The sequence below is a fragment of the Psammomys obesus genome, unplaced genomic scaffold (genome assembly GCF_907164565.1).
Source record: "Psammomys obesus unplaced genomic scaffold, mPsaObe1.curated_primary_1811, whole genome shotgun sequence".
Taxonomy (NCBI): domain Eukaryota; kingdom Metazoa; phylum Chordata; class Mammalia; order Rodentia; family Muridae; genus Psammomys; species Psammomys obesus.
Window position 1 is genome coordinate 991,402 of NW_026596095.1, and position 23,055 is coordinate 1,014,456.

The 23,055-nt window shown below is 39.7% G+C and overlaps 1 non-coding gene across 1 annotated transcript; it reads left to right on the forward strand.

The window, feature by feature from the left end:
- The first annotated feature begins 20,635 nt into the window (after positions 1-20,635).
- LOC129692103 (small nucleolar RNA SNORA17) lies at positions 20,636-20,773 on the forward strand. The gene has a single exon (XR_008722631.1). It is a non-coding gene; the product is annotated as a small nucleolar RNA SNORA17 (small nucleolar RNA).
- The last annotated feature ends 2,282 nt before the right edge of the window (positions 20,774-23,055 follow it).

The following is a 23,055-nucleotide window of genomic DNA, read 5'->3' on the forward strand; positions in this document are numbered from 1 at the left end:
TGTTGGTTTGATGTTTAACTTTTGACCTTTGTAATGTTTCTTATAATGCCAAATCAGCCATATGTGGAGAGGGTTAGTGACCTCACAGAAAGTGTAAAATGAATAAATGTGTTTCCTGTAACCTCCAGTGAGTAAGACAAAAAGAGGGCAAGTGCATAAAATGACCATTTGAGGCCCTATTATATTAAGGGAAAGACAAAGATTATTAAAAACTTTGTATCATTATGGTAGATGCATAATTGTTTTAAAATACAATTTTGTTTTGTCATTATGGCTTATTTACTGATTGAATCTTTAATTCTGATATAACATTAGTCATTGGAATAATTGTGTGCTTTATATTCATGAACATGGGGTGAGACTACAACCCAAGTTTCAGTTTTATGTGATAAAATGTATTAAATGAAAATTGCTAAATAATTGATAATTCAATATTGGCAGAATAAAATATCAAAGAAAATGACACTCTCTAATGAAATAATGATATGTAATGAGATCTTTGACTACTCATCTTCACCTTTTAGATGAAATACATTTTTTACTCTGACTGCCATAATTTTCTACCAGATGATTTGTCATTATCTCCATGGCAATTTTCTCCCACTTAACATTAGTGATTGACTACTGCAGTCCAGATTAATATCTTGTGAACCTCTACTCTAGAGTTGAATGTCTCTCCTGTCTACCTTTGAACAAACACATGTTCCAGAGAATCAGGATTTTATTTTGTCTTACTTTCTTATTATATTAGTAAAATAATGATACTTGGTAGTCATTTATGTTGTGGTCTTAATCTGGATTTTTACTATGTTGAAACATTGACCAAAAACATCTTTGTGAAAAAAAAAATTATATTGCTTATCCGTCCATTTCATAGTTTATCATCTAAGGTAGTCAAAGCAGGCACTCAAATAGGTCAGAAATCTAGAGGAGGAAGCTTTTGCAAAAGTCATGGAGGGGTGCTGCTTACTGGCTTGCTCAGCCTTCTTATTTATAGCATCCACGACCACCAGTCCAGAAGTAGCACCATCAACAGTCGGCTGGGCCTTCCCATGTCAATAACTGATTTTTAAAATGTCCTACTTATAAACTATCTTATGAAGGGTTTTTTGTTTGTTTTTTAATTGCAGTTTCATCCTCATGCATGACTCTTGTCAGTTTAACACGAAAAACAAGTCAGCACACTTACAGTCACATCTCTTACTTAAAACTGTTAATGCATGATAACCTCACAGCAAGATGGCAGCGACAGGATGACTCATATTCTGACCAGCAGCACAGCAGGATCGGAACAGTGACCAGCAGTCACAATTCACAGCCCTAAATCACAAGTGATTGTGTTTCCCAGGTGAGAGGATACCCCACAGTGGAGGATTCAATCAGCTTTAACTCACCCAGCTAAACCGCGAAAGAGATCCCTGTTCCGCCAGGTGCTTGGTCGCCAGCCCAGTGCCACATGCCAGCATGCTCTGATCACTGTCCCAGACTGAAGTGTGGGCATCACAACATCAGAGACTGTGATTTCCAGTTGAGAGATAACCCTATGGTGCAGGAAACGATTGGGACCAACCTTAGGTCACATAGACGTCCCCTGGAAAAGACTTGGGGTTCCACGGGTGCCCAGGAGCCAGCACAGAGCCATAGCCAGGGACCCAGGCACCAGCACAGAGTCCTGCCTGCGCCTGCCTCACTGCCCCAGATAGAACTGTGGGCCCCAGGCACCAGAGACTGAGTTTCTCTGTCGGGTGCAAACCCACAGGGAGGGGAACTGCTGGTGTGATCTCAGAGCACTCAGCCGATACCACCACCTCGAAAAGGTCTCCGGAAAAATTATCCAGTTCTGGCAGATGCCCAGGCACCCAATCCCCAGAAATGCAGAAAGGTGGAGCCACGTAAGTCTGTGCCTGTGGATTCTACTCACCATCGCAGACAGAATGGCTGTCCCCAAAACAAAGACTGGGTGTCCCTGTCAGGAGCAAACCCCATGGCAGGGGGATCATCAGGTCTAGCGCTCAGGACACCCAGCTCCAAAAGACTTTCTGGATTCACGCAGACTCTAACCTTCTACTGGAGGCATGAGCACTGTGCTCACCTGCCATTATTGAGTACCGACAGGGCACTGGGGCACACAGTTGCATCCTCAGACCTACAAAAGCCAGAGAGCCATTACAGCAGCCCTCAGATACTGCTCTAAGGATCAACAAGTTATCCCTGCCTAAACAGACAAAACTGTGGGAATCCCTGGTTCTTCAAGAGGGCTGCACCCAACAATTACACCTTAAGAGCAAAAGCTGCTGCTCGCTAAATTCAAAGCAAGAAACCCAACAGCAGGGCAGCCATCACCAGGAACTCTCCTGATGAGAGGAGAGCCTTTAAGAACACCACAGTTACCACACAGGTCCATACACCTGAAGAGAACTGTGACAATTCCTGAGAAGCACCACCATTCAGTTGACCATACCCAAAAAGCAGAAAAAAACTTCAGAACCTCGCAAGGGGATTCTCCCCACTCCAGGACCTAGCAGGCACCAGAAATTAACAGACAATACCCGAGACAGAGAGATGGGCAGAGGCCAGCGAAAAATCACAACCAACAAAAGGCAAAGCAATTTGACATCCACAGAACCTAGTTATCCAGGGACAAGTAGCCCTGGACACCCTAACATAAGTGAAATTCAAGAAGATGACCTTACATCTATGCTTATGAAGAGGTTAATGGAGGAAGCAAATAAAATGTGTAAAGATTTAGGGGAAGTTATATTAAAACAGATTGTGGCCATCCGTAAAGAAATACAGGAAGATGCAGCCAAACAGTTTGTGGCTTTCAGAGAGGAAATGATTAAATCACTGAAAAAAATAAAAGAAACACAGGAATGTTCAAAGAAATAGCTGAAGGAATTGATGGAAAAACAGAAAAATACAGTCAGACAGGTGAAGGAAATCAACAAAACAGTTCAAAATCTGAAGATAGAATTGGAAGAATTAAAGAAAACACAAATGAAGGAAATCATGGAGAAGGAATCCTAGGAAAGAAAACAGGACCTACAGAGGTAAGCATAACCAACAGACTACAAGAGATGGAAGAAAGAATCTCAGGTGTGGAAGATACAATGAAAGAAATTGATGTATCCATCAAAGAAAATAATAAATCTAAAAAATTCCTGACACAAACCTTCCAAAAAATCCAAGACAACATAAAAAGACAAAACCTAAGAAAAATAGGAATAAAGGAAAAAGAAGATTCCCTTCTCCAAGGCCTAGAAAATATTTTCAACAAAATCAGTGAAGAAAATTTCCCCAACTTAAAGGAAAGGACAATAAGAATATAAAAGGCCTACAGAACACCTAATAAATTAGACAAGAAAAGAAAATTCTCCTGTCACATTATAATCAAAATATTAAGCATACAGAACAAAGAAAAAATACTAAAAGCTGCAAGGGAAAAAGACCAAGTAACATATAAGGGCAAACCCATCAGAAGCACACCTGACTTCTCAACAGAAACTATGAAAGCCAGAAGAGCCTGGACAGATATCATGCACACTCTAAGAAAACAAATATATCAGCACAGGCTACTCTACCCAGCAAAATTCTCAGTCCTCATAGATGAAGAAAACAAGATATTCAATGACAAAAACAAATTTCAACAATACCTACACACAAATCCAGTATTATAGAAGATACTAGAGGAAAAATACAACCGAAGAAAACTACTTTCAAGAAAACAAAGGAAATAAATAACCTTACTACAGCAAAACCAAAAGTAGCCAAACACACAAATACAGTACCCTAGCCAACATCAATATCAAAGGATCTAACAGCCACTGGTCATTAATCTCCCTCAACATCAATGGACTCAATTCTCCAATAAAAAGACACAGACTAACAGAATGGATGGGTAAACAAGACCCAACAATCTGTTGCGTACAAGAAACACGCCTAAATCACAAAAATAGATATTACCTGAGAGTAAAGGGCAGGAAGACAGTTTTCCAAGCAAATGGACCCAAGAAGCAAGCAGGAGTAGCCATTCTAATATCTAATAATATAGATTTTCAACCAAAATTAATAAAGAGAGATAGAGAAGGACACTTTATACTCATTAAGGGAAAAATCTGCAGGGAAGATATCACAGTCCTGAACATCCATGCTCCAAATACAAGGGCATCCACATTTGTAAAAGAAACTTTAACAAAACTTAAACCACACATAGACCCCCCACACATTAATAGTGGGAGACTTCAACACCCCACTCTCAACAATGGACCGGTCAACAAAACAGAAATTAAACAATAACTCTGATAGATGTCATGAATCAAATTGACCTCACAGTCTCTACAGAACCTTTCACCCAAACACAAAAGAATTTACCTTCTTCTCAGCACCTCATAGAATCTTCTTCAAAATAGAATATATACTTGGTCAAAAAGCAAGAGTCAACAGATACAAGAAGATTGAAATAATCCCTTGTATCCTATCTGATCACCATGGACTAAAGCTGGACCTCAACGACAAAAATAGCAAAAGGCCTAAACACAGGGAAACTGAACAACTTGCTACTAAATGACAGCTGGGTGAGAGAAGAAATAAAGAAACAAATTAAAGACTTCCTAGAATTCAATGAAAATGAAGGCACAACATACCCAAACTTATGGGACACAATGAAAGCAGTGCTAAGAGGAAAGTTCATAGCACTAAGTGCCTTCAAGAAGAAATTCGAAACATCTCATGCAAGCAACTTAATGGTTCACTTAAAAGCCCTAGAAAAAAAAAAGAAGCAGACACACCAAAGAGGAGTACATGGCTAGAAATAATCAAACACAGGGCTGAAACCAATAAATTAGACTCAAATAAAACAATTTAAAGAATCAATGAAACCAAAAGCTGGTTCTTTGAAAAAATCAACAAGATAGAAAAACCCTTAGGCAAACTAACTAAAAGACAGAGAGAAACTATCCAAATCAACAAAATCAGAAATGAATAGGGGGGCATAAACACTGAAGAAATCCAAACAATAATTACGTCTTATTTCCAAAGTCTATATGCCACAAAATTTGAAAATCTAAATGAAATGGACAATTTTCTTGATTGATTCTACATGCCAAAGTTGAATCAAGACCAGGTAAACCAATTAAATACTCCTATATCCCCTAAGGAAATAGAAGCTGACATCAAAATCTACCATGCAAAAAAGCCCAGGGCCAGATGGTTTCAGTGCAGAATTCTACCAGATCTTCAAAGAAGAACTAACACCAATACTCTTCAAATAATTCCACAAAATAGAAACGGAAGGAGCACTACCAAACTCATTCTATGAAGCCACAGTGACCTTGGTACCTAAACCTCACAAAGACCCAACAAAGAAAGAGAATTTTAGGCCAGTCTCAGACCCTCATGAACATCGTTGCAAAAATACTCAACAAAATACTTGCAAACCGAATCCAAGAACACATTAAAGATATCATTCACTATGACCAAGTAGGCTTCATCCCAGGCATGCAGGGGTGGTTCAGTATAAGGAAAGCCATTAATGTGATCCACCACATAAACAAACTGAAGGAGAAAAACCACATCATTATCTTCTTAGATGCTGAAAAGACATTTGACAAAATCCAACATCCATTCATGTTTAAAGTCTTGGAGAGATCAGGGATACATGGCACATAACTGAACATAGTAAAGGCAATATACAGCAAGCCTATAGCCAACATCAAACTCAATGGAGAGAAACTTAAATCATTCCCACTGAAATCAGGGAAAAAGCAAGGCTGCCCACTCTCCCCATATCTCTTCAACATTGTTCTTGAAGTTCTTGCTAGAACAATAAGACAATTGAAGGAGATCAAGGGGAAACAAATTGAAAAAGAAGAAGTCAAAGTATCACTATTTGCAGATGATATGATAGGATACCTGAGTGATCCCAAAAATTCTACCAGGGAACACCTACAGCTGATTAATACTTTCAGCAAAGTCTCTGGATACAAAATTAACTCAAAATAATCAGTAGCCCTCCTGTATACAAAAGACAAAAGGGCTGAGAAAGAAATTAGGGAAACAACACCCTTCACAATACCCAAAAAAGAACATAAAGTACCTTAGTGTGAACCTAACCAAGCAAGTCAAAGACCTCTATGAAAAACATTTCCAGTCTCTGAAGAATTAGAAGAAGATATCAGAAAATGGAAAGATCTCCCATGGTCATGACTTGGCAGGATTAATATAGTAAAAATTACTGAAAGCAATCTACAGATTCAATGCAATTCCCATCAAATTACCAACACAATTCTTTACAGACCTTGAAAGAAAAATTCTCACCTTCATATGGAACAACAAGAAACCCAGAATTGCTGAAACAATTCTCTACAGTAAAAGCTCTTCAGGAGGTATCTCCATCCCTGATCTCAAGCCATAATACAGAGCAACAATACTAAAAACTGCATGGTACTGGCATAGAAACAGAATGGTGGATCAATGGAATCGAATAGAAGGCCCTAACATAAATCCACACAGTCATGGCCACCTGATTTTTGACAAAGACACCAAAACCATTATATGGAAAAAAGACAACATCTTCAACAAATGGTGCTGGTCTAACTGGATGTCTACATGTAGAAAAATGCAAATAGATCCATACTTGTCACCCTGCACAAAACTAAAGTTCAAGTGGATCAAAGATCTCAACATAAAATTATACACACTAAACCACTTAGAAGGAAAAGTGGGGAATAACCTTGAACTCATTGGCACAGGAGACAACTTCCTGAAGAGAGCACCAACAGCACAGGCGCTAAGAGCAACAATCAATAAATGGGACCTCATGAAACTGAAAAGCTTCTGTAAAGCAAAGGACACTGTGGTCAGAACCAAACAACAGCCTACAGATTGGGAAACGATCTTCACCAACCGTATATCTGATAGAGGACTAATATATAGTATATATAAAGAACTAAAGAAGTTAATTAGCAAAAAAAAGCAAGGAATCCAAGTAAAAAATGGAGTACAGAGCTAAACAGAGAATTCTCAATAGAGGAATATAGAATGACAGAGAAACACTTAAAGAAATGCTCAACCTCATTAGCCATCAGGGCAATTTAAATTAAAACGACCCTAAGATTTCACCTTACACACATCAGAATGGCTAAGATCAAAAACTCAAGACACAACACATGCTGCAGAAGTTGTGGAGAAACGGAAATCTTTTTCCATTGCTGGTGGGAATGTAAACTTGTACAACCACTCTGGAAAACAATCTGGCACTTTCTCAGATGACTAGGAATAGCACAGCACTTCCTCAAGATCCAGCTATACCTCTCCTAGACATATACCCAAAAGAGTCTCAAGTACACAATAAGGACATTTGCTCAACCATATTTGTAGCAGCCTTATTTGTAATAGCCAGAAGCCAGAAACAGCTCAGATGCCCCTCAGTGGAGGAATGGATACACAAATTGTGGTATATGTACACAATGGAATATTACTCAGCAATAAAAAAAAAAAAGGAAATCAGGAAATTTTCAGGTAAATGTTGGAATCTGGAAAAGATCATCCTGAGTGAGCTATCCCAGAAGCAGAAAGACGCACATAGTATATACTCACTCATATAGACATATAATATAGGATAAAACTACTAAAATCTGTACACCCAAAGATACTAATCAAGAGGGAGGACTCTTGCTAAAATGCTCAATCACTACCCAGAAAGGCAAATAGGATGGACATCAGAAGAAGGAGAAAGGAGGGAACGAATCAGGGGCCTGACACAGAGGGCCTCTGAAAGGCTCTGCCCTGCAGACTATCAATACAGATCCTGAGACTTATGGGCAAACTCTGAGCAGAGTACAGGGAATCTTATGAAAGAAGTGGGAAACTTTTATTGAGTATTTTTGCGTCAATGTTCATAAGAGAGATAGGTCTGAAGTTCTCTTTTTTTGTTGGGTCTTTGTGTGGTTTAGGTATCAGGGTGACTGTTGCTTCATAGAATGAGTTTGGTAATGTACCTTCTGTTTCTATTTTGTGGAATAGTTTGAGGAGAATTGGTGTGAGCACTTCTTTGAAGGTCTTGTAGAATTCCGCACTGAAACCATCTGGCCCAGGGCTTTTTTTGGAGGGGAGACGGTGAATGACTGCTTCAATTTCCTTGGGGGATAGAGGGTTATTCAGTCTTTCTACCTGATCTTGACTTAATGTTGGAAGATGGAATCTATCAAGAAAATTGTCCATTTCATTTAGATTTTCAAATTTTGTAGCATATAGGCTTTTGTAGTATGACCTAATAATTGTTTGAATTTCCTCTGTGTCTGTAGTTATGTCACCCTTTTCATCTCTGATTTTGTTGATTTGGATAGATTCTCTCTGCTTTTTAGCTAGTTTGGCTAAGGGTTTGTCTATCTTGTTGATTTTCTCAAAGAACCAGCTTTTTGTTTCATTGATTCTTTGAATAGTTTTATTTGTTTCTAATTGATTGATTTCAGCCCTGAGTTTGATTATTTCCAGCCTTCTGCTCCTCTTGGGTGTATCTGCTTCTTTTTTTCCTAGGGTTTTCAGTTGGGCCATTTAAGTTGTTTGTATGTGCTGTTACGAATTTCTTCTTGCAGGCACTTAGTGCTATAAATTTTCCCCTGAGCACTGCTTTCAGTGTGTCCCATAAATTTGGGTATGTTGTGCCTTCATTTTCATTGAATTCTAGGAAGTCTTTAATTTCTTTCTTTATTTCTTCCTTAACCCAGCTGTCGTTGAGTAACAGGTTGTTCAGTTTCCATGTACGTGTAGGCAGTTTGTTATTTCTGTTGTTGTTGAGGTCCAGCTTAAGTCCATGGTGGTCAGATAGAATACAAGGGATTATTTCAATCTTTTTGTATCTGTTGAGGCTTTCTTTATGACCAACTATATCGTCTATTTTGGAGAACGTTCCATGTGGTGCTGAAAAGAAGGAAAATACTCAATAAAATACTTGCAAACCGAATCCAAGAACACATCAAAGATATCATCCATCACAACCAAGTAGGCTTCATCCCAGGCATGCAAAGGTGGTTCAACATACGGAAATCCATCAATGTAATCCACCACATAAACAAACTGAAGGAGAAAAACCACATGATCATCTCCTTAGATGCTGAAAAAGCATTTGACAAAGTCCAACACCCATTCATGTTTAAAGTCTTGGAGAGATCAGGAATACAAGGCACATATCTAAACATAGTAAAGGCAATATACAGCAAGCCGATAGCCAACATCAAACTCAATGGAGAGAAACTTAAATCAATCCCACTGAAATCAGGGACAAGACAAGGCTGCCCACTCTCTCCATACCTCTTCAACATAGTACTTGAAGTCCTAGCCAGAGCAATAAGACAACTAAAGGAGATCAAGGGGATACAAATGGGAAAGGAAGAGGTCAAAGTGTCACTATTCGCAGATGATATGATAGGATATATGAGCGACCCCAAAAATTCAACCAGAGAACTCCTCCAGTTGATAAACACCTTCAGCAAAGTGGCAGGATACAAAATCAACTCAAAAAAATCAGAAGCCCTCCTGTATATCAAAGACAAAAGGGCCGAGAAAGAAATTAGGGAAACAACACCCTTCACAATAGCCACTAATAACATAAAGTACCTTGGGGTGACACTAACCAAGCAAGTGAAAGACCTGTTTGAGAAAAACTTCAAGTCTCTCAAGAAAGAAATTGAAGAAGATCTCAGAAGATGGAAAGATCTCCCATGCTCATGGATTGGTAGGATTAACATTGTGAAAATGGCCATCCTGCCAAAAGCAATCTATAGATTCAATGCAATTCCCATCAAAATACCAACTCAATTCTTTACAGACCTTGAAAAAAAGATTCTCAGCTTCATATGGAGAAACAAAAAACCCAGAATCTCCAAAACAATCCTGTACAACAACAGATCATCTGGAGGTATCTCCATCCCCGATCTCAAGTTGTACTACAAAGCAATAGTAATAAAAACTGCATGGTATTGGCATAAAAACAGAAAGGAGGATCAATGGAACCGCATAGAAGATCCAGAAATAAACCCACACACCTATGAATACTTGATATTTGACAAAGAAGCCAAAACCATTCAATGGAAAAAAGACAGCATCTTCAACAAATGGTGCTGGTCCAACTGGATGTCCACATGCAGAAAAATGAAAATAGATCTATATTTATCACCCTGCACAAAACTAAAGTCCAAGGGGATCAAAGACCTCAACATAAAACCAGATACTCTAAATCAGTTGGAAAAAAAAAGTGGGGAACAGCCTAAAACTCATTGGCACAGGAGACAACTTCCTGAACAGAACACCAACAGCACAGGCTCTAAGAGCAACAATCAGTAAATGGGACCTCATGAAACTGAACAGCTTCTGTAAAGCAAAGGACACTGTCATCAAAACAAAACACCTGCCTACAGATTGGGAAAGAATCTTCACTAACCCTTTATCTGACAGAGGACTAATATCGAATATATACAAAGAACTAAAGAAGCTGAAAAGCAGCAAACAAAGTAATCCAATTAAAAAATGGGGAACAGAGCTAAACAGAGAATTCTCGACAGAGGAATATTGAATGGCAGAGAAACACTTAAAGAAATGCTCATCCTCATTAGCCATCAGGGAAATGCAAATCAAAACGACCCTGAGATATCACCTTACACCCATCAGAATGTCCAAAATGAAAAACTCAAGGGACAACACATGCTGGAGAGGTTGTGGAGAAAGGGGAACCCTCCTCCACTGCTGGTGGGAATGTAAACTGGTACAACCACTCTGGAAATCTATCTGGCGCTTTCTAAGACAATTAGGAATAGTGCTTCCTCAAGACCCAGCTATACCACTGCTAGGTATATACCCAAAGTTTGCTCAAGTACACAAAAGGGATATTTGCTCAACCATGTTTATAGCAGCTTTATTTGTAATAGCCAGAACCTGGAAACAACCCAGATGTCCATCAACGGAGGAATGGGTACAGAAATTGTGGTATTTTTACACAATGGAATACTACTCAGCAATCAAAAAGGAGGAAATCATGAAATTTGCAGGAAAATGGTGAAATCTAGAGAAGATCATCTTGAGTGAAATATCCCAGAAGGAGAAAGACAAACATGGTATATACTCACTTATATAGACCTATAAGAGATGATAAACATAATGAAATGTATACACCTAAAAAATATAATCAAGAGAGCGGACATGGGGTAAGATTATCAATCCTTGTTTTGAAAGACAGATGGGATACGCATTGAACATTGACAGGAGTCTACTGAGCGCATTGGAAAGACTCTAACTAGCGGTGTTTTCAAAGCAAAGGCTCGTGACCAAACCTTTGGCAGGGTGCAGGGAATCATAAGAAAGAAGGAGAGTTAGACTGATGAGGAAAGGATAGGAGCTCCACAAGGACCAAAGATATCTGGGCACAGGGTCTTTTCTGAGACTGACATGCAACCAAGGACCATGTATGAATGTAACCTAGAACCTCTGCTCAGATGTAGCCTGTGGTAGCTCAGTAACCAATTGGTTTCCCATAGTGAGGGGAAAAAGGACTATTTCTAACAGGAACTCAATGGCTGGCTCTTTGGCCTCCCCACCCCCCAAGGGAGGAGCAGTCCTGTTAGGCCACAGAGGAGAGCTTTGCAGCCAGTCTTGAGGATACCTGATAAAACAGGATCAGATGAATGGGGAGGAGGTCCCCCCTATCAGTGGACTTGGCAAGGGGGCACGGTGGAGAGGAGGGAGGGAGGGAGGGACTGGAGGGAATGAGGGATCGGGACACGGCTGGGGTACGTAGTTAATAAAATGTAACTGATAAGAAAAAAATAAAATACGAAAAAAAAAAAAAGAAGTGGGAAACAGTAAGATCAGGAGAGGACAGGAACTCCACAAGGAGAGCAACAGAACCAAAAAATCTGAGCACAGGGGTCTTTCCTGAGACTGATACTCCAACCAAGGACTATGCATGGAGATAACTTAAAAGACCCTTGCACAGTAAGGGTCCAAGGTATCCAAGTGGGTTCCATTGTGATAGGAACAGGGACTGTCTCTGATATGATCTGATTGGCCTATTCTTTAATTACTTCCCCCTGAGGGGGAAGCAGCATTACCAGGCCACAGAAGAAGACAATGCAGCCACTCCTAATGAGACCTAATTGACTAGGATCAGAAGAAAGGAAAAGAAGACCTCCCCTATCAGTGGACTTGGGGTGTAGCATGCATGAAGAGGGTGGAGGAAGGGAATGATTGGTACTGGAGCAGGGAGGGAACCACAGGGGGATACAAAGTGAATAATGTATAATTAATAAAGAATTAAAAAATAAAAAAACTGTTAATGCACAAGAAGTTTAAAGGCACATATGTATGACATTTACTCAATTCTTGTTCTTCACAATTAACCTACTGTCTGTGTGTGCTTGGGTACATAAGTGTTGAAATATTCTTCCTTCAAGAGTCTGTTGCTATTGAAATATTACTTCCCTTTGTTGTTATTTTTTACAATGTTTTCTTTAATATTCTTATCTATTACAGTTTATTCACTTTGTATCCCAGCTGTAGCCCCCTCCCTCATCTCCTCCTGGACTAACCATCCATCCCTCTTCCTCCCCTATGTCCCTTCCCTAGTCCACTGATAGGGGAGGTCCTCCTCCCTTACTATTTTATCCTAGTCTATCAGGTCTCATCAGGACTGTCTGGATGCTCTTTCTCTGTGGCTTAGTTAGGCCACCTCTACAGGAGGAGGTGATCAAAGAGTTGGCCACTGACTCAATATCAGAGACAGTGCCTGCTCTCCTTACTAGGAGAACCACAGTAAGATTGAGCTTCCCATGAGGGGTACTTCCCAAATTTTAAAATTTATGTTTTAATCATTGAACTATCTGGATGGATCTCTTTCATAGTGATTTCCTATACTGGAAAGGTTAGCACTCTTTAAAAAGAAAATCACGTATTATATAAGAACATAGTGAGCAAATTTACCATTCTTACAACCTGGTGTCCTGAGGAAAGAGTACTCTTACATAGGAAAGTGCCTTAGAGGAGAAAGGGGGTTTAAGATTTCACTTGGTCTTAGAGTAGTATTTTAAGAACTTTGTAGGCATCATGAGATTTATCTTCACCAAATGCTTAGTATTATTGGAATTATTTATTTATGTGTAAAAGTTTACAAAAGATTTAGAAGAGCATAAGCATCTAAGGTATCTTCCCAGAAAATTCCCTGGTTTGTCTGATGTAAATGTATATGCTAACAGTTACTTCCTCAGTCTTGTCCTTTCAACTTACTGATGTAACTAATAAATATATATGCAAACATTGCTAATGCAAAAAGCGTTATTCTAGTTTCTGTGTATCTTGGGTTTTATATCTCTTTCAGGTGCAGGAAAGATATAAACTAAATTTAAAAAGTAGAATAATAGCTTTTGTCATCTTTTCAAAAAGAGGTTTATTAACTAATAGAAAATGGTTGAGTTTATATTTCTCTCTGGTAAAAATCAAACACAGCAGCTATTCTGTCTCAATTGGCTACACTTCTCTGACATGTTATCTTTTTGTAGCTTACACTGTGTGCCAAATCATGCAATCCCAGGTATAAAAGCAATTTTTATTCTCTTGATTTAATTGTGTTCTTGGGACTTATCTGCAAAATAACTTGCCCTTTTCTAGTTCTTTCTAAACTGTGACTGGCCAGTTCATCTCTGACTCAAACTCTTCTCCAAGATGACTGATCCAAATGAGCTTTTTTCAGTGCAGGAGCCCACCAAAAGAGTCGAACAGTACAGATTGAAAATAATAAGAACAGAACACATTACACACGGGATTGGCTTGAGAGGGCTGTCAGTTTGACTGAAGCAGCCTCGGTTTATTTCAGGGTTCCTTTTTAAAAAGCAAAGCAAAAACAAGTCACATCAATACAAAAGGAAAAGTTGTTGTCACTTGAGTTTTTGATCTTAGCCATTCTGATGGGTGTCAGGTGAAATCTCAGGGTTGTTTTGATTTGCATTTCCCTGATGACTAAGGACTTCCAGCATTTTTTAAAGTGTTTCTCTGTCATTCTATATTCCTCTACAGAGAATTCTCTGTTTAGCTCGGTACCCTATTTTTTAATTGGATTGCTTGATTTATTGCTTTTTGACTTCTTGAGTTCTTTATATATTCTGGATATTAGCCCTCTGTCAAATATAGGGTTGGTGAAGATCCTTTCCCAGTCTGCAGACTCTTATTTTGTTCTGATGACAATGTTCTTTGCTTTACAGAAGCTTTTCAGTTTCATGAGGTCCTATTTATTGATTGTTGCCTAGCAGTCTATCAAAGCATATACTGAGACTCATAACCAAACCTTCAGCAGAGCACAGGGAATCATATGAAAGAAGGGGAAGTTAGTATGACCTAGAGAGGACAGGAGTTCCACAAGGACCAAATATGTCAGGGTACAGGGGTCTTTTATGAGACTCTTTCTCCAACTAAGGACCATGTATGGATATAAGGTACAACCCCTGCTCGGAGGTAGCCAATGGTAGCTCATTATCCAAGTGGGTTTCCCTAGTAAGGGGAACAGTGACTATTTCTGACTTGAACTCAATGGTTGGTTCTTTGACTGTCCTCCCTCCATCCTCCTACCTGAGGGAGGAGCAGCCTTACTAGGCCACAGAGGAGGACATTGTAGCCAGTCTTGATGAGACCTGATAAGCTAGGGTCAGATGAAAGGGGAGGGGGACCTCCCCTATCAGTGGGCTTGGAAAGGGGCAGGGAGGAGATGAGGGAGGGAGGGTGGGATTGGGAGGGAATGAAGGAGGGAGCTAGGGCTGGGATACAAAATAAATAACCTATAATTAATATAAAAAAATTAAATTAATTTTTTTTTAAAAAAGGGGAAAGTTTCAAAGAAATGCCTAACTTCTTTTCAAAAACTACTTCCCTAAAGCAGACATTGTCTAAGGTCACACATATAAGCTTTAAGGAACTTGGGGAAACTTCCTCTTTTCTCTGTCTCAAGGTAAAGGCCAAGGTGAAAACATAATAACAACTTAACAACAGCTTAACAAGCAACTCTTCACATTTTGGCTTTTGACAGAGTATCTCTGCTTGGCTTCAGAATAACTGTAGCAATGTATTCTAATCTTCTGGCTGCTTCTCATTCTCTGAGTCCTCTGTTCTCACCTGTGTCTGTCTTGTTCTGTCTTTAGTCTGACTCTATAAAACTGGCTCCTCCCTATCCCTCTTAAGTAGTCTCTTTTTATTCTCCTGAGTGTTGGACATATCCTAGTCTGTCAAATCTTTCTCTAATTCACTTTGTATGACCCTCAATTAGACATAACTTTCAAACATGGCTGCTTCCTTCTACAAACCAAATTTAGTTTTATTGTTTGGGATTAAAGGGGTTTACTAAAGGCATGTCTGTATTCCTGCCAGATTATACTATAATCCAGGGTGGGTCTGCATTCCCTCCAGATCACATAGACCTAGAAGGTCTTTGCAGGTGATCCTCTGCCAGAAAGGTCATGTTGCTGGGATTAAAATTCCGGTGCACCAGCAATGTAATGTGATGAAGGAATGCATTGGTAAGTAATAATACAGTGCTGGGGAGATGGCTCTGAACCTCAGTCAGTTCTTCATCAGCCCAGTGGGGGTTGGAGGTAGAATACAGAAGCAAGATCACTGAAGCTAGCTGAAGGCCAGTCAGACTTAAACAAACAAACACAGCAAAATACAAATAAACAAACAAAACAAGGATCTTTATGTTTAGTGGGAAACCCTGTCTCAGTGAAATAGAGGCTGATATCTTCACATAAACATCAGCATCTGCACATTCACCAAAGGCATCTGCTCCTACATCCACACATATATGCACACATAAATTATATAAATATATAACTATTCTATCCTTCTAGCATGCAGGAAGTCATTTCTTGGTCTCTGAACTTGTATGTCTTGGGTTAGGGCTCATAAAAACAGGTAATAACTAAATCTAAAGCATGCCAACAGCTTATAAGGATGTCTTCCAGGCAGTAAACAATGCCTAAACACAAGTACCACTGATTTGACATCACCTCTACTTACAAAAATGTCAAGCAATCCTCTTGCCACATTCCAGACTCATATAGTTATATAATAGAAAAGCCAGTTTTTCTAACCCAAAGTGCAATGAAAACACCATCAATTTTAAGCAATTGGTGCTTTGATTAAGTTACTAATTTGCAAAAGAAGGGCAAAGCACAAAGACAAAGAGCATCCTTATATTCCAATCTAATAACTTTTTCTTGATTAATAATGAAATTTATAATCATTTATTCAAATTTTCAACTAGGTAAAATAAATTTTATCATTTTCTTAATTTCAAAATACAATATTCATGTGAAAAGCTTGATCTATGTGCAATCTTTAAGGAATATTATCAACAAACAGAAATTAATCCCCACTGCAGTTATTACAAATTTTGATATGTTAATGTTAAATTGACTTGGTGATTCAGAGAACACATGTTTATTTTTTTAAACTTTCTGTGCATTGCAAGTCAAGATATACCAATTGGACTTCAGGTTTCCCAAGATTAGGAAACACTAATGAACCTGGGCTATTGCCACAGAGATCAACCGAAGCCATTGCAACATATGTTAACCTAGGGACATTGCTTCATGCCTAAGATCTACTGTAGACCTACTTTTAACTATATATCAGAGTGGGTAAAATTTGATTTCTGTTTTATTGCGTGCCTGAGTATCTCCATATCACTGTTAGTAATATGGAGATTTCATTTCTTTGGTTCTTTTGTGCTTTTATTATTATTATTTTTTATTTACTTTACATTCCATGGGTACCCCCTCTGTCCTCTCCTCCCAGTCCCTCCCATCCCCCTTCCGCATTACCCTTTCCATCTCCTCCCCACATCCACATCAGCCTTCTCCAGTACATCAAGTCACATCAGGACTGGACTGAGGATATCTTCATCCCTTGAAGTCAGGCAAGGCAGCTCTGTTAGGAGGAAGTGATCCAAAAGCAGGCAATAGAGTCCATGTTAGAAACAGGCCTCCACCTCGACTCACCAGACACTCCATATGAAAACCAAGCAGCCCATCAACTACATGTGTATTGTGCAGGAGGATTAGATCCAAATCTGCATAATCCTTAGTTGATGTAACAGTCTCTGAAGGCCCCCATGAGACTTGGTTAGTTGTCTCTGTTGGTCTTCTTGTGAGGCTCCTGTCCTGTCCTGGTCTTTCTTTCTGCCAATACTTCCACAGGACTCCATGAGCTCTGCCCCATGCTTGGCTTCAAATACCTGCATCTGTCTCTATCCACTGCTAGCTGGAGCCTCCCAGACAAAAGTCAAATTAGCCTCCTGACTGCAAGCCCAGCAGAGCATTATTAATAGTGTAAGAGACTGGCTCTCTAATGTGGGGTTGGTCTCAGGTTGGGCCAATTATTGATTGAACTTTCCCCCAATCTTTGTTTCCTCTTTATCCCTGCACTTCTTGTAGGCAGGGTTATTTTTGGATCATAGATTTTGTCAATAGGTGGGTTGTTGTTTCCCTCCTTCCACAAGTCCTGAAGTGGCTATGAGCTATTCAGTCTTCAGGCCCCTCCACCACCTGTTAGGAGCCTCAAATAGTGTGACACCCGTATCCTCCAGGAGCCTAACCTCTTGTGGTTGGTGGACACATGATCAGAAAGACCCCTGGGAGATCTAGCCAGCTTACTTTGAAGCAATTATAGACTGAAACACTTTTTACAAATACCCTTGCTAAGCCCAGCGCCTCACTTAGCAATGAGTCCTTACACAGAGATAAATCTTTTATTTTTTTAACAATAACATAAAGAAGTTTGTTTGCATTTACTGCACATATTATCTAGTTCATTTCTTTTTTGTGTTAAAATAGCTTAAACCACGTGGATATCTAAAGAGTCAAAATTTATGAGCATATTTTTAATAAATTGTACAGACTTATTTCATTGTTTTGAATTATTTCCATACTCTATAACTAATTTATTTGATTATTATGTAATGATACCACAAAACACTGCATGGTACATTAGACTTAATAGGCACATTTCCCAGATACTTTAAAATCACATTCTTTATTTTTTTACATAAGAGTTTATGTTTATTGTCATTGTGTCATTGTCATTCACCTGGATTTAGAGATTGTTTTTTTTTTTTTTTTTTTACTTTTACATTACGAATAGATTTTGTAAGTGAAACAGTGGGAAAGGAAACTGTGCTATCCATTTATGTTTCCCATGGTTTTGTGAATTTTGTCATTGTCCTCTTAGATGTGTGACCCTAAGGTATCTCTCTCAATGTCCTATGGGACAAATACAGAGAATAATATAATCTGACACTTAAATAACCATAAGTGACTAAATAACTGTCCAAGTCACCTGGGAAAAAAAGAAGGTCATAGAATCTACATTTCAGCTTACATAGCAGGAATAAATTATACCTAAGAGAATTCAGCAGTGCTTAAGGAGGCAGAGCATTACCCACATTAATATATTGACAGAGGACAAAGAAAGGTTTAATTAACTTAGTAGTTAACCTTAAAAGTTTAAAAAGAATCTACAACTAGGGAAATGGTACCTAATCTATTATCTTTTCCTTGTAAGGGTCATTAATTTGTACAGTCAATATGGAACATCCTCTAAAGTGACTATATGCTTTCACAAGGTATTCTGTCAAATCAGTGAAAATGAAATTAAATTCCTTTTTAAAAATCAATTAATTATGTACTTGTATTTATGTAAAAAAACTTAAAGTATTTTAGAGGGTACATGAATAGGACTTTAGAAGTCAGAAATACTTAAAGAAGTGACTAGTTTTGAAAGCTGATGATTGTAGACAAGTCCCCACAACTGAACAAAAAGGGAGAGGATGAGGAAGAACATGACAATAAATTTTGCATATATGATTATGTGGTAGGTAAAGAAAACAGTAAACATAATGATGAAAAAAATAAATTTTGGAGATGTAGACTTGAATTAAAACCCTCAGAAGACCTAAGTATTGGAGATATTAAAATAACTAGAACTCTTAAATTTAAACAAAAAGTGTGTCAGTCCATGAATAAAATAACAGCAAAGTTTTAATTTTATCTATAAGATTAATTCACATATCAATTTGCAAGTTATCTGAAAATATTCTACAGTTGGTAGTTACTTGAGAGGAAATCTAATGTTGAAATCCTGATCTGTAAGCCATTGAAGATCGAGTAAAATATTTTCCTGTATTACAAGAGAAAATATAAGCAAATCAGTTTTCAGACTAAGAAAGACTATGGCAGGTCTAGGCTGACAGTTGGTTATTCAGGAAGATATTCAGATGATATGGCAATATATTGAATAGAATGAAAGATGATAAGCTTGGTAAATGATTAGAGGTTAGGTAGAAACTACAAATGTTTGGCTTTTCATTTTGTCATTTGGGTGTTCTACTTGTTAAGTTCATTGAACATGGGAAAATCAGAGGTTTTTCTGGGTAGGTTTATCATCATTAAATATTTTACATTTGTGCCTAACTTGAAGCAGCCTGAGAAGGGCAGATTGATTTATTCAGGACTCTGATACCAAGGTCTGAGGTTATCACAGAGCTCTCCTCTAGTAAATCTCATTTCCAGGATCATTGTTGTACAATAAGCAATTGAACAGAAGGGAAAACTAATAAGAATTATGTTTTCTCTTTATGTAGTTGAAGAGGAGTCTAAAAAGGAGATTGAGAAGGATTATCTAGAGGGTATGAATGGAATCTTTAATGTGTGGAAAAGAGAAGCCCAAAGCAAAATAACTCAGCAAAACCAAATCCATAACTCAATCTTTGCAGAGGCAGAAAGATAAATGAAGTGAGCTCAAAGATAAGCAAGAAGATCTCTGGGAACACAAATCAGTGCTTTTGGGTGTCTAGGGGATTTGCATTTACGCTTTTTCATTCTTTCAAAGATTTAGGAGAAATAATCTTTTTACAGCCTTTGTTCACTTGATAATTAATTATTGAATGTCCATGATGAAACAAAAGAAATTGAGAAAAAAGAAAAACAAGAGAAAAAAGGAGAAACAGTGGACTATGTACAGAGACTCTATAATCTAGTATTAGAGTGGGTTAATAAAGGTATCAAATAATTGGTAACATATTGTTTGAAGAGAATTAAAGAACCATAAAGAGAAATAATAGTGTATATGGTAGAAGAATGTTACATTGCTGGTGCTTGGGGACCTTGCTTTTATATTATATGCTGGCTTTTGAAAAGGGCTCTGACAGAGTAGAAAGACAAAGACACAAGGTTATCTACTTATCAGGGCAAATGAAGACTTGTGAACTTTGGAGTGGGACAGGCCTTGGTTTACCTGAAAATTTGCAAATGTCCCAATGAACCCAGAAGACAAGACTTGCTGGTTTGAAGGACACAAGCCTGACTGACTGTAAGTCAGTTAGCAGTAAGGATGGCCACACAAGATTTGCCTTTCTGACCTCCTCTGTTTATTCATGCTAATACCATTTATAATAACATGCTAATATAAAAGTTAAACAGACATCTCACCCAGAGGAGAACAGTTAGTTGGGCAGAAATATTGCTGCGAGGTTCTTCTGGAGACTATTCCTTAATAAGGATGATCTGGAGAATTTTTGTTGCTTAGGAAACACACTAAGAAAAGTCTGCCTGTCACTAGCAGCTCTGTGGGGATGGCCCTTGTGCCACATCTGCATTAGTAGGTGGCAGAGAGGAGAAAGGCCATGTCTATGCTCAGGGTTCTGACTATGAACATCTGAACTATGAATAATTAGTAGCCTACCATTCCCTGAAAAAGTAAGCTGGAGACTATCACCAGGGAGCAAGGTGAAGACTAGAAAAATTATATCTGGAACTGAGGGCCCTGAGCAAGAATTAGCCTAAGACAGATGGTGGGTCTACTCTAGAAGGTCTGGTGAGGTGTAAGCCCAAGATGGGTGCCATGAGGCCTGGATAGGGAGCTCTCCTGAGGTGACCACCAGTTGGGCACCGCAAGCCTAAGGGATAAGACTAGACCGGAGATGACTCCTGCATGATGCAGAAGCAGGACATAACACCCAGAGACCATTCCTGAGATGACCTCAGACACTCAGAGACCAAGGAGGCCTCTAAGAGAAACAAGCAAGTGGTGGAGAAATGGAAAAGAAAGGGAAATAGAGGATGTGGGCACAATGAAGAGAGGCAGAACTGAAGACTCAAGGGTAGTGAGGAACATGGCAATGTAATGTAAGTACTGTAATGTAATATAATGTAACATGGCAATGCTGATGTAAGTACTCTGTGATGGCATGGTGGGGTGCTGGCCTGTGCTGCCACTAGGGGCCACGTTGTGTGTCCCTAGACCTGAAGGAATAGAGTCTGTTACCACCAAAGTCCAGGGGGAATGTCCTTGCTCTGAGCTGCCACCGGAGGCCTGTTAATGTTTAAGGGCTGTGAATAATTGGCCCCATCCTTCATGGCATGATGGGAGAACTAGCCCTGAGGACACAGGAGCAGGAGAGTTCAACCTACCCCTAAGCCAGCTGCAGTACTCCGAAAAGCAACCCAGCGCATTACTGGGTTGCAAATGTGCTGACATCTGAGGAAAAGAGCATGAAAGAGTGCCTCTACCAGTGGTCTCCTGTGCAGTGGCATAGATGAAGGAGCGATACCCTCCTCTCCCCTCATACCTCACCACCTGCAACAGGCAGGAGACCTAGCCCTGGCATCATGAAAGCAGGAGAGCTGTCCCTGCCTCTCACCAAATGCAGTTCTCACACTCGGAAGAGCAGGCCCTGCATCTCACTTGGGAAGCAGAGTAGAGATGACCCTATTGGTAGGAGGCAGGTGGTTATCCCCAAGAGCAAGAGTGAGGGAGAGCCAGTCCTGCCTCTTGTCTGCCATGACCAACCCCCACAGCAGGCTGGAGATTTGGTTCTTAGGAGGTCCTGAGAGTAGGAGAGCTGTCCTTTGCCGTCAACAGATGCAACACCCTCACGTGGGAGAGCAGCAGAGTAGAGCCCACCCTGAAGGTGGTGGTGAGGGTGAGCTGGCCCCAAGAGTGTGAGTGTAAGAGAACTAGCCATGCAACTTGTCCTCTTGCAGCGACATGGGTGAGGGGGAGACTTACCCCTCCTCTTGTCCCTTGCCACTAGTGGCAGGCAGGAGAGTTGGCCCTGAGGTCCTCAGAGCAGGAGAGCTGTCTTTGTCACTCGCCTGCTGCAGTAGGCTTTGCACCTCACTTGGACAGCACAAAACAGCTGTCTCTGGATGTGTGGATTTCCGCTGAGCCAGTCCTAGGGCATGATTGTGGGAGATCTGGCCCAGCCTCTTGTCTACTGGGTGGTGGCAGAGATGAAGGACGGACATCCTTGATCCTTGCCATAGATGGCAGGCAGGAGAGCTGGACCTAGGGTCATAAGAACTAGCCGTGTCCCTCACCAACTGCATTGCGTGGGAGAGTGGGCTCCGCACCTCTACACCTTCCCTGGCAGCAGAATAGAGCTGTCCATGGCAGTGGGCTTTCCTGTGAGCGTCCACCAGGGCATGAGAGTGGAAGGGTCTGTGCATTGACCAGCTCAGCTATCTCTGAGGCCTAGATCCACATCTTTAAATTGGCCCGTCCCAACAGCTATCCCATAGATGAACTGCCGAAGTGCATAAAGGGACTAGTCCTACAAATCAAAACTACAAGATATCCACGGTCAGTGCAACAACAGGATACCCAAGAGTAGTCCAGTAAAGTTCCAGTATCCATAATGCAGCAGAAACCAGAGGCAGAACAGCAAGTCACTGCAAATAACACTTGCAAGCAAAGATGTGTGGGCCATAGGAGAGTTAGGAATAGTAGCTAAGTAAACATCTCAGACAGTGATAAGTATTAAACAGAAAGGCAAGGCTGGGAGGTGGGACGCAGGCAAACAGGTGCTGGCTGTGCTGTTCGTCAAGGTACAAAGTCACAGCTGATGACTGTAAAGAGAGGAGGAAGATGGGCAACGTTGCCATGAGCTGGCTAGTATCAAACTTTGTAAGAGCAATGTCTACAAACGCTGCATTTTTATTCTTGAAACGATTAAAGTTAGCTTGATAT